The sequence below is a fragment of the Echinops telfairi genome, unplaced genomic scaffold (assembly GCF_000313985.2).
Source record: "Echinops telfairi isolate 266 unplaced genomic scaffold, ASM31398v2 ScPeMD7_2;HRSCAF=8, whole genome shotgun sequence".
Taxonomy (NCBI): domain Eukaryota; kingdom Metazoa; phylum Chordata; class Mammalia; order Afrosoricida; family Tenrecidae; genus Echinops; species Echinops telfairi.
In genome coordinates this window covers 41,507,243-41,520,507 of record NW_022103898.1, presented here as the reverse complement: position 1 = coordinate 41,520,507, position 13,265 = coordinate 41,507,243, and positions in this window count along the sequence as shown.

Below are 13,265 nucleotides of genomic sequence, written 5' to 3'. Positions count from 1 at the left end.
AAAAAAAAAAAAAGACAGGAAAGAAAGAAAAGAATCAAAGTGGCTGTCGGAAGAGACTCTGAAATGTGTTTTAATCCTAGAGTAGCTAAGGCAAACAGAAGAGATAAAGTCAAACAACTGAATAGAAACTTTCAAAGGGTACCTCAAGAAGACAAAATCAAATATAATGAAATGTGTAAAGACCTAGAATTAGAAAAACAGAAGGGAAGAACTCATGTAGCATATTATACCTTTAAAAAATAGAAGAAAAAAATTCAAACTTTGAATTGTAATCTGGAAAAGTTCTATGGACCCAATATTGACTGATAGAGGAAGCATCAAAAGAAGAAAAAGGAAAGAATATACAGAGTCACTGTACCAAAAAGAACTAGTCGATAGTCCACTATTTTAGGAGGTAGCACACAAGCAAGAACCAATGGTGCTAAACATAAAAGTTCAAACTACACTTCATGCATTAGCCCAAAACAAAGCTCCAGGAACTGATGGAACACCTAATGAAATGTTTCAGAAACCTGAAGAAGCACCACAGCACTTACTCTTCTATGCGGGGAAATTGGAAAGGCAGCTACTTGGCCAACTGGCTGGAAGAGAGCAATATCTGTACCCATTCCAAAGAAAGGTGACCCAACAGAATTTTCAAATTATAGAATGATATCATTGATATTGAAGACAAGTAAAATTTTGCTTAAGATCATTCAACAACTGTTTCAGCAGTACATTGACAGGGACTTGCTAGAAGCTCAGGCCAGTTTCAGAAGAGGATGTAGAACAAGGGGTATTATTGCTGATGTCAGAGAGATTGGACACAAAGCAGAGTATACAAGAAAGATGTTTGCTTGTGTTTCATTCACTAAGCAAAGACATCCAGCTGTGTGGACCATGATAAATTGTGGATAAACTGTGAGAAGAATGGGAATTCCAGAACAATTCACTGTTCATTCAGAACTTTGACATGGATCGAGAGGCAGATGTGTGAATATAAAAACTGGCAAACTAAATGGTTAAAACCAGGAAAGGTGGCTTGTATCCTCTACCCATACTTGTTCGATCTGTATCATTAGAAAATCATCAGAGAGGCTGGAATATATGAATAAGAATGTGGCATCATAATTGGAGGAAGGCTTATTAATAACCTGCAGTGTGCAGATGACACACCTTGATGGCTGAAACTGAGGTGGAATTGAAGCACTTACTGATGAAGATCAAAGATTGTAGCTTCAGTATGGATTATAGCTCACTGGAAAGAAGACCAAAACCCTCACAAGTGGACCAATTAAGTTGTCAATGATTTTGTCTCACTTTGATCCATAATCAATACTCGTGGAACCACTCAAGAGATTAAAAGAGGAGTCGCATTAGGTAAACTGCATAAGATTTTTGTAGAGTATTGAAGAGCAAAGTTGAGACTGTGCAGACTAAGGTGTGCCTGACCCACGCCATGGTGTTCTCTACTGCCCCATATGCATGTGGAAGTGGGCATTGAATTAGAAAGATGGAAGAATTGACGACTGAATTATGGGGCTAGAGAATATTGAAAGTACCATGGACTTCTAAAAGGAAAAACCAATCTTTATTGGAAGAAGTACAGCCAGAGTGCTGCTTAGAGGCAAGGATGGCAAGACTTGGTCTTACATACTTTGAACTTATTGTCATAAGTCCTTGAGAAGGACATCATGCTTGTTAAAGTGGAGGGGAATTTAAAAAAGGGAAGACAATCAAGGAGATGGATTGACACAGTGGCTGCATCAGTGGGCTCAGGCATAGAAACAATTGTGTGGATGGCACAGGACTGAGTGATCTTTTGTTCTGTTTTGCATCAGGCATCTATGGGTTGGCGCCAACTTGACAGCACTTAACAACAAAAACAGATTTGCTGACCCACAGACATAGGACTGTTTAGACTGTTTGCAGTAGAGCTGCATGCCCTTTGTATATTTATTGGCAACCCTAAGAAAACTTTGTAATATTTTAATTGCCTGAGTAGGGTAGATGTCAGGCCAAGAACCTGAGGGGCAGAGACAGGACTGTCTTGATTGACAAACTGAATCCTTAACTTTTCTCACCTGAATTGTAATCTGTTAACTTTGGCAATAGTGTGCATGACCATCGTAATGAATTATTGAACTTAGTGAGAAGAGAGAGATGGCTGGTGTCAGAGCTGGAAAGGAAGGTTGGAGGATGGAGCATGTCTTACCTTAACCTCATAGGAATCACCTCGTAGCAGTTGATGCTGATGATGGTGATTTTCTTTCCCCCTTGAGTAGCTGAAGGTCAGACATACAACCCATGCCATTTCTTTTTCTAAGACTGGCAGTTAACACCGTCATAAATATGGTAACGTAGCTTTAAGACTTTAAATTGATAATTGTCATTTAATTTAATAGGATACATTGGAATAAAAAGTTATTCTGCTTCAATTCATCCAATTAGTCAATTAAATACTGAAAATATGTGTAAATGAATACTGATAACCATTAGTAATTGCTGTTATTCTCATACGCTATGCAAAAAGTGCTATTTCTTAGAAGTTTACTTTCAAATGACTAAAAACTGAAGTTATAAGTGCATCAAACACATTATCTAAAGAAACAGTTTATGATTTCATGCTTGGCATAATAAGTTAGGATGTGTGTTGAACCCCATTAGAAGGTCTTTAGAGAATGTATTCATAATTGAATCAGGTTCATAATTTATGCATTTCTAAAGGTTTCTATAAGACCCTTTGTATAATGGTATCGTGACATATGAAATAATTTGTATAAGTAAATTCAATATGTCAGTTCTGTCAATGAACTCAGGGTAAATATTACAACTTATTGTTGCCAGTTAGTCCTTGATGTATTTAGAACACATAATTAGGTAGATGTTATTCCTTTTAAGGAATAACAAAACAACTATTGATTCTAGAAGTTTTCTAATTTTATTTCTCTGCCTTCTTACAGATGCCATTTAAGCTTACTTTTGCAACATATAGCCAAATGTATTCTCAAAATAAAGAATAATTTATCAGTAACTTCCAGTATTCTCAAACGATACTGGACACAAGAGGATTAAAAGTTGGAATGGAGACCCAAGGCCTATCTGTAGAGAGTTGGGCGTCTCCTCATAGAAGGGTCACAAGGAATAGACAAGCCAGCCAGGGTGCAATATAACACCTATGAGACACACAGCACTCCTCTAGTTCTTTAATGCTTGCTCCCCCCACTATCATGACCCCAGTTGTACCTTACAAATGTGGGTAGACCAGAACACGCACACAAGGACAGATAAAAGCTGTCAACACACGGAATCCAGGACAGATAAACCCCTCAGGACCAGTAATGCCAGTAGCAATAGCATGAGGGCAGGGGAAGGTGGGGGAAAAAGGAGGTGAAGGGGGAATAATCCCAAGGATCACATACAACCCACCTCACCCCTAGGAGGACAACCAAGAGAAATGGGTGAAGGGAGACAGTGGATGGTGTAAAATATGAAAATAAAAATAACTTATACATTATCAAGGGTTCATGAAAGAGAGAGGGTGGGGGAGGGAGGGGAAAAAGAGGAGCTGATACGGAGGACTCAAGTAGAAAGAAAATGTTTTAGAAATGATGATGTCAACATATGTATGAATGAGCTTGATACAATTGATGTATGGATTTTTATAAGAGCTGTAAGAGCCCCCAATAAAATGATTAAAAAAAGTTTTTTAAAAAAGAAAGCTGCAGAGTTCTGTAGAGGCCTTGCTCAAGTTTTCAGGTCATATGAGTACGGTAGCTTTTCATGTTTATGAATAAAACCACTCAGAAACAGCAGCGGACAAAAACTCATGGAGCTCATATAGGAAATGAAAAATTTATGGCACTACTGACTAGAGTCAAAACTTTTTAATTCATAGAACATAAGATAGGATAATTGTTTCAATTTTTTTTTAAGCCCACTGCCTTCAAGACTCATGGTAACCTATTAAATGGGGTAGATCTGGCCCAGAGGGTTTCTGGGGCTGTAACTCTTTATGAGAATAGATGGCCTCATCTCTCTTCCTCAGAGCTGCTGGTGGTTTTACACTGCTGACCTTTTGCTTTAGCAGCCTACACCACCAGGTATAAGCACTGCACCACCAGGGCTCCTAATGGTTTTGATAAAGTGGAAAAATCAACCCTAAAGACTGCCTAAAAACTAAAATCAAATCTAGTGATCTCAGGTTGATTGTGAGGCACAGAGACCCTACAGGACAGAGGGAACCGCCCACAGGTTTCCAGGACTGCATGCAAATCTCTATGGAAGAGGACTGCCTCATTCTCTTGCAAAAGGCTGGTTTGTTCAAAGCAGTGGCCGTTTGGTTGGGAGCTGAGTACTTAATAACTGTGCCACCAGGGCTTCTACCTAACAAAGTTTAAGCCAAGCAAGCCTCAAAAGATCAAAGTGTTTGCTAATAACTTACTTGCATTCCAGAACAGGGTCAGAAAATATTTATAGGAATAGATATTTAATAATACTCTTAAATAAATGCTAGTTAGTAATCCACAAGTTAAAATGTATTGTATTTGGCATCTGAAAAAAAAAGTAAGTTATACAAATCAGTGGGGAAAAAACACAATAAAGGTGGGGGGGGGGAATCAATAGAAACAGACACAGAAAGTACCTAGGTGATAGAACTACTAGGTAAGGACATTAAAACTCTTAGAACTATATTTCATGTAGTTATGGAATTGATCATTTGAGATTAGATATGTGGAAGACATTTTTTTACAGTACCTAAAATGAGCTTCTGGAATTGTCTGAGATGAAAAATAGAATGAATGGAATTAACGGCAAGTTAGTCACTACACAAGAAATGATTAGTGAGCACAAGAAAATATTACTGGATTTAAAGACGTAACATCAATAAGTATGCAAAACTGAACGTAGTGAGAAAAGACAAAAAATAAATCAATAGAGAACTTCAGGGAGTTGTGTGACAACTTTGAGAATAATAGGACAGAGACAGGAAAGAAAATGCTAGCGAGCCTATAGATTACACCAGTGCCATCCACAAATAATCATAGGACAGCCTTCTGTTCTGTTGTCTATGGGGCACCCTCAATCAGGGTGCTAGCCGAAGTACAGACTCAGTACTGGTGGTCTTGACAAGCACAGGGCTTAATTTTATCTAGGGGAGCAGATGTTGAGCACAGTGTTACAAGAAATGCATAGTGATGAGATTTTTAGTGATTGTGCTATTTTTAAAATACCTTTTACTGATTATTGTATATTTAGTGACTCTAATATATGAAATAGATTTACTGATTACAAAATATATTTTCCTATTGAAACTCTTTTAAGAACAAATGGAGATGTACAAATTTACTTAGTGCTAGTGGATTTTTTGGACTAATGGACCTCCACCTGCTCTGATGAGGTAAACAATTTGGGGTCAAGATAAAAGATCACTATTGACTTTTTAAAATAATACTCTAATAGTTTAATACTATACAGATAACACAAGCTTGCTTGCTGAAAGTGAGGAGGACTTGAAGTACTTGTAGATGTGATCAAGGCTTACAGTCTTCAGTGAGATTACAACTCAAGGTAAAGAAAACCAAAATCCTAATCCTCAAAAAAGGACCAATAGGTCCAGGTAACTAGAGAGAAAAAAGGATGTCGTCAGGGATTTAATCATGCTTGGATTTACAAGCAGTGTTCATGGAAGGAGCAGTCAAGACATCAAATGACACATTGCATTGCGTAAATCTGCTGTACAAGACAGACCTCTTTTCCAAAAAAAAAAAAAGACAGACGTCTTTTAAGTGTTGAAAAGCAAGGGGTCGCTTTGAGAGCTATAGTGTGCTGACCCAGCCCGTGGTATTTTCAATGGTCTCATATGCATGTGACAGTTAGACACTGAATAAGGAAGAGCAAAGAGGAGTCGATGCATTTGAACTCTGAAGGATATTGGAAATACTATGAACTGCTAAAGAACCAACTAATGTGTCTTAGCAGAACACAGCCAGATGCTCCTAAGAAGGAAGGATGGTGAGACTTTGTCTCATGCACGTTAGACATGTTGTTTGGAGAACATCGTCCCTGGAGATGGACATCTGGTAAAGGAGAGGGCAGTGAAAAGAGGAAGGCCTTCCATGAGATAGGTGGACACAGTGGCTCCAACATAGGAACAATTGTGAAGATCGCATAGGACAGGACAGGGTTTAATTGTGTTGTACACAGGGGCACTATGTCAGAACTAGCGCAGTGGCAGCTATCAGCTGTTAGTTTGGGCCCACTGAGCAGGGGGACTGCTTCACAGGCTCAGTGTTCCCCACAGAAGCTAGCAGCGCGACTGCTGCCACCACCATCCCCACCGTTTCCCGGGAGACTTTTCTGTGCCAAACTTATCCACGGACTGCACTAATATCATTCCATTTACTCCTCATAGAAAATGGAATTCTTTTTTATTTTCCCATTTTATAGAGGAAATAACCAACATGCTGAGAAATATAGGGATTTATGCAAGGGCATAAATCATGGGACCGTGATTCTATCCAAACTTATTTGTCTTTAGTGCTTCAGATCTGGTTACAACTTATATAACGTCTCTTCCCAAACCCCACAACCCTCACCCCCCTCCACCCCCTCAGTGGTGACTGTTTTTAGGCTGGTCTCCTTTCACTGTGAACCTCTGGGGGTTCAACTACTCTGGAAAGACATCTGAACACTGAGGGGCAGAGACAAGATAAATTGCTATTTAGACCGTGGAAGAAAATAGACAGCATTGCCAGGTGATTAGTCCACTGCTCAATAAATGGCTTTGAAAAGCACATATACACGTTATCAATGACTACTCTTACCCACGTTTAATGAAAATGTCATTTGAGCCAAAATTGTACTGTTTGGAGTAAAGGGCATTTGGGGTAAGACATCTGAATACTCTTGAGTTGATTCAATCTGTGGTTGCTAAAGTCACATTTCCTAGAAGTAAAGCATTCGGGGTTACTGTCACTCATTTTGGTCGGGAAGTCCTGGTCCGAGGTCTGCACTGGCGAATAGTTGACCGCATTCTGCTCTGAAGAGGCCTGTGACCTCTGAGCAGAACCAGATGGTGAAGCGGGCCACGCAGGTCTCCTGCGACCCTGACTTGTGTTCGCAGGACTTTTCCTCCTTTTACATACTTTCCTCCCCAGCCCTCCGCTTCTCGCACACCCCACTTCTCATTACTGAGGCTGAAGTGTTCAGAATGAGAAAAGTCATTAAAATGCTTCAAGAAAAATTAATGTGCATCTGCCCTTTTGAAGAGCTTGTAATTACTCCGAGGGCAGTGATGCAAACTACCGAATGGCAAATGGTGCTTTTGCAATTGCTGGTTCCTGATGAAGAGGATTATTCTGATGGCATATTACACAATTCGGTGACCAAACAGCATCATTAAATTAGCCATCTGCCCTGCCTTCACAGGTGACCTTAGTTAGCCGTGCAAAGATTGTCGAAAAAGTGTCCCCCTACGCAGATAAATGCAGTCTCAGGTTAGAGTACATGCGCATAGAGAGGCTGAAGAGTTGTAAATAGCCCGCGGGAGGACTAGCAACTTGCAAGGTGGTTCTTGTCAAGGGTGCGCTCATGCTGACCTTGCTGCTGACCTTGCTGCTCTCTCTACTTAGGCATCAGCTGAGTGGACTTCTGGCTGCTGGACATGAAGAAATCATATAATCGATTAAGTCATCAAGCTAGAAGCATAGAATGGCTTTCTGCTATCTGTGGCAACCTGTACAAAGAGTAACAATGGTGATTTATAAAGAAATATCGCTAGTTTTTAAGAAGGATAGGATACGCTTTAGATAAAGAATGAGTACGGCCATGCTACAGAACTCAGACAGAGTGGAAAGCGAATCTTGGTGGCAGTTGTCGGGAGAGTCATTCTCTCTCTGAAAATATTACTTGATTAATAATACTTTATTAATATTACTTGATTAATAAAATAACAAAACTCGGTTATTGAATATTTTCTTTATGCCAGACATTATACTAAACTCCTTTTCCTTGTAATAGGTAAAGTGTTTAGACACAGAGGGGCACGTGGTAAATGTTCAGTGGTATTGCTAGTTGCCATCGTGTTTATTCTGGCTTGTGGCAACAAAGTATAATTACTCTATAGGGATTTCAAGGCTGTCTTTCTCTTGTCTTTATTTTAAAAACATTTTATTGTGTTTTGGGTGAATGTTTACAAAGCAAGTTGGTTTTCCATTCCATAACTCATACTGGTTTTGTTTTGTGACTTTGACTACAATCCCCACAATGTACACAACACTTTCCTCAAGTTTTCCATTCATCTTTCATATCTGTTCCTGCCCTCTGAGCAAAGGCTGCTTTTGTGAATCTCATGTGGTTGATTTTCCTAAGGGGTGAAGAGCTCCCTGGTATTATCATTCACTTTACAGCCCTTTCTAATTTTGGGTGAAAGTTGAGTCATGGGGTAAACTCAGTTCCAGTCTTGAACGGTGCTTAAGGCCCGTAGTCTCAGAGGTTCTACCAGTCTCTATCAGATCAGTAAGCTTAGTCTTTTTGTGTGTGTACGTGTGTGTAATTTTACATTCTGGTCCACCTTTTTCTCCCACTGTATCCAGGACCCCCTATTGTAATCCCTTTCAGAACAGTTTGCTTTGGTGTTGGGAGCCATCTAGTTCTTTTGGTCTGTAGGTAATGGAGGCTGATATTAGTATGCTGTATTAATCATTTTATTGCATCTTTGATTTTCTTTACTCTTTGCTGGTTTGGATGAGGAAGTTGAACCTGAGATAACCATTCACACGTTTTTAAGACTACAGTCCCTCTTACCAAAGTGGAATGTAGAGTCTTGTCTCTGTGAATTAGGTTATAAAGCTGTGACTTTTAGAGACAGATCACTAGACCTGTCTTCCAAAGTGCCTCGGAATGGGTTGGAGTTGCCAGCCTTGGCCTTATCCTAGATATTACGTAATAACTTCCAAACTCCCTAATTAACCATTGTCACCTGTTCTGGTTAGGTGTATCAAATCAGTTCTGATTAAAAGCAACCCTTTTTTGAAAGCTATTAACTCTGATTAAAAGTTATAACTCCTTTTTTGAAAAATAGTTTTAATGGCATATACTTCACCTGTCAGTTTAATTATTAAATCGTATTAAGATTTGTGCAATCATCACTGAAACCAATTTCATAGCATTGTCTTCTTGTACTCATTGTTATTAGCTACCCATTCCCAACTCCCAACCTCCCAACCTCCCCAACCATGCTCCTAGGCAATTACTCATCTAGTGTCTCCGTAGATTTATCCATCCTGGATTTCATATACAGAAAATCAAGTCATATGAAACACAAATAGGAAACTAACAACAACAACAATGAAATCCAACAACAATGACAGAACGGAGGAAAAACCTAAGTGAAAAATAATGCAAAAATATTAAAACCTGAAATATTTTTAAATTGGGTTAAAAAGGAGATCAAATGATAAGTTATTACATTTTAGTCTAATTATATCTTCCACAATCCATTGAAGGTGAATGTGTGCTTATTTAGTAGATATAGTTCATTAAGATGCAGTTATTAATGTAAGCCCTCATTGCTGTACACGTGTTGTCTTTGTAGGCGAAAAAAGAGAATGTTTTATGCCACTGGAGGCAGAGACTAGAGTTGGACTGCCAGAAATTAAAATGTTCCTGATCATTAGCCATCCGGGAAATGCAAATCAAAACAACTATGAGATACCACCTAACACCCACAAAGATAGCCCATTTCAACAAAACACAAAGCAACAAACGTTGGAGTGGGTGTGGTGAGATAGGAACTCTCATTCACTGTTGGTTGTCTTGTAGATATGTACAGCCACTGTGGAAAGCAATTGGACAATACCTAAAACAGAAATCAAGTTACCTTGTGACCCAGCATTTCCTCTAATGGGCATATATGAAGAAAAAATAAGAAACAGACAATTACCAGACAACTCTTCAATGTTTATCTCTGTGCAGTTAATAATTCCAAACAATTGGAAACAGCCTAAATTTCTATCAGTAGATGAGTGGATTAAAACTCTAGTACAAACACACAATGGAGTACTACACATCCCTAAAAAGTAGTGGCAAAAGGATGAAACCCTGCATCTCATGGAAGAAGTTGGAGGATAGTATGCTGAGTGAAGTTATCTGAGCACAGAAGGTCAAGTACAACATGAGTCCACTGAGGTAAGTTCAAACATAGAACAGGCATAAGGGGAAATGCACACAACACACAATTCCCAGGCTGAGGGCCACATACTCTGGCATGAGCCAGACCAAATTCAATGTCATACATCATAAAAAAGAAAAAAGATGCCGATAGTACCTGTGCTGAAAGGTATCTTCTGCCCCCCTCCTCAGGAGAAGGCATACCCACAGAGAGTCATCATTGGCTATGACCTGATTGTCAGGGTAGACTCCACCCCTTCCTCAAGTTGACAGGTGATTATGTAACTGCCACACAGTGTAAATACAACAAGGAAGCAGATGGACTTTGGGACTCTGCTTAAATCTTACCTAAGTAGAGGAACTTTTTTATTCCAATAATGTGACAATGTATAATACTCACCTTCTCTACATGATCACTGAAGACAGCTGGGTGTATAAACAATTGTGGTAAAGAAAGCTGATGGTGCCCAGCTCTTAAAAGAAATAGCATCTGGGGTCTTAAAGGCTTGTAGTAAACAAGAGACCATCTAGCAGGGAAGGACAAAGCCCACATGGAAGAAGCACACCAGCTTAAGTGATCATGAGGTGTGGAGGGGAAGAGCTATCAGAAGTTCAAAAGCAAGCTACAAAATTGATATGAAGTGGCATGGATGGAGTGGAGCGCCAAAGCCCAGTTGTAAGATGATTGGACAGTCCCTCCCAAAAGGGCCACCTGGAAGAGATGATCAGTCCAGAGTGTGCTATAGTACTGATGAAGCGCATAAGTTCCTCTTGTTCTGTAATAGTTCTGCCCCTTACTCTTATGGTTTTGGTTTTTGTTGTATTTCATTGACCTTGTCAGAATTGCATATGTTCATTTGTACATTTTAGATTGCTTGATACATAAAAGCCAAGGTAGATAATCCTTCAGAAACAGTGGTGGGAGCCCTGAAGGGACAGGAAGAGGAGGGGGAGAGAGGATGGGGGAGCTGATAGCAAATAAGAGAATTGTAGGAGAATGGATATATTGGATGGTGTAAGATATGGCAAATAATAATAAGGGTTCCGGGGGGTAGGGTGGAGGAGGGAGGGGATAAAGGGGAGCTGATATCAAGGAGTTCAAGAAAAAAGAACATGTTTTGAAACTGATTGTGGTAGCAATTGTACGGTATGCTTGATGTAATTGAACTATGGGATCGTATGATATCTGTAAGAGCTCCCAATAAAATGATTAATAAAAAATAAATAAAATATTTTTTGAAAAACTACAACAAATTGGGTTTCATGGGGGAAATATGGGGGGAAAATAAGATGCTAGAGTTTAACCTAACTAAACCTGAAGTGGTACATTTTCTGATATACTTTGTCTGAGGGCAAGTCTGTTCACATCCTTGATCAATGGTCTATGGATATTCAATGGAGGTTTAATCCACATGGAGATTGAAAATCAGTTTGGGGTTTTCACTGTCATCCTTAGTCTTCTGCAAACAGGTGCTCAGAATTTAAGCTCTAATGCAATTCCCTTCTTTACTCTTGGATTTTATATTTACAATCCTTGGGTGACACAGGCTGGTGTTCTTCTTCAATGTGGACGTAGGTGACATCTCACTTAGATGGCTGCTGGCTTTAAGACAGGCTGTTAAGACCCTAGATGCAATTCTATCCAATAGTCAAGTACCATCTGATTTCTTCACCGCAATTTGCTGTAGTGCCCATATCTTCAGTCATCCTTTCATGATAGTAAATATAGAGCAGGGCTGTATCATAAGAAATGATGGTTCTCAGGTTAGGACTCATGCTTAAATGTGAGTTCAAAATCCATCCCTATATCTAAGTATTCTACTTAAGTGGCCCCATTATAAGCTTTTAGAGAGATAATATAAATAACTTCCATGGGGCCCTTGGTAATTTTTATAAGAGTAGCATTAAACTAGCCAGTGGTATAGGATTTAAAATACAACTGAGAGGAGAATATTCGTAAAGAGGAACATTTTTAGACTAAAATACACGGAATATTCATTTATATATATTTTAAACCCTTATGTAACTGAATTCTGTTTAAGATGAGTATGAGGGTAAGACACAGTACAAAATTCAATATCACTTATTTGCTACAGCAAAATAATGAATTATATCTGCAGAACTAAGACATGTCAATAAAAGTTAAGAAAATAGGAAAGTGGCAAACATCTGGTAGACTTATTATCGGGCAACATCAAAAGCAAGATGTTTGAACCCAAATTCAATAACTTTGAAAGCCATGACTTTGGAGTAACTGTCTTCCTTTATTTCCTCTCTCACTAAGATGTTTCAGCTTTAAATCCAAAGGGTGTATCAGTTCCTTTAATCAGCAATAAGTGTGTTTAAGGTAAACTCCAGTTCACTTAGTGGGTTTTCCAACTCATATCCTTCTAATGTGGCCTATGTAGTATTCTGTACACCTTGAGAAGACAAAGTCTAAAATCTGGTAGCCTATAGTATGGGGCCTGGGTCACCAATGACTGAAACTAGATTCAGTTAAAAATACATGATTAGCCATAGAATACAGAGTGGATCCTCCCCTTTGGGGCGTACGGGGGGCATATAAACAATGTCAAACATTTTCCTAAGAGAAAGCTGTGCTGCTCCCCCTCCACCCACTCTACCCATTAATAGAAGCGGAATCATCTTCTTAGAAAGAGACACACCCCACACCCACCACTCCTCTTGGTCATGAATCTCCACTGAAGTGTACTGAAAACCAATGTAGTTGTGTCCATCCAATTAGGGTGACAATAGGGCATTATCACATAGCATGAGTATTTCGTCCTCTCACACATACCCCCAAATGAGAAACGGCCCTCAGCAGAGGTGAGGCCTCCTCTGGAGATGTGGTTTTCATGATGTACTAATAAAAAGAGTGATCAATGGGTAACAGTCATGCCACCCAGGATGCCAGATTGGATGACTACGAGACCTGAGCATCATGTTCTGTCTTTGATTTGATGTTTACTCCCATAGCAGTAGTCTCATCCACTACTTGTTAATGATCTCAACTTTAAAAGGAAGAACATGATCAAGGGTAATGTAACAAAGAGGAATTGCTGAAACTCTGGTGGGGACTGAGCATGATAGTGGGACAGGAGGAAAGTCAA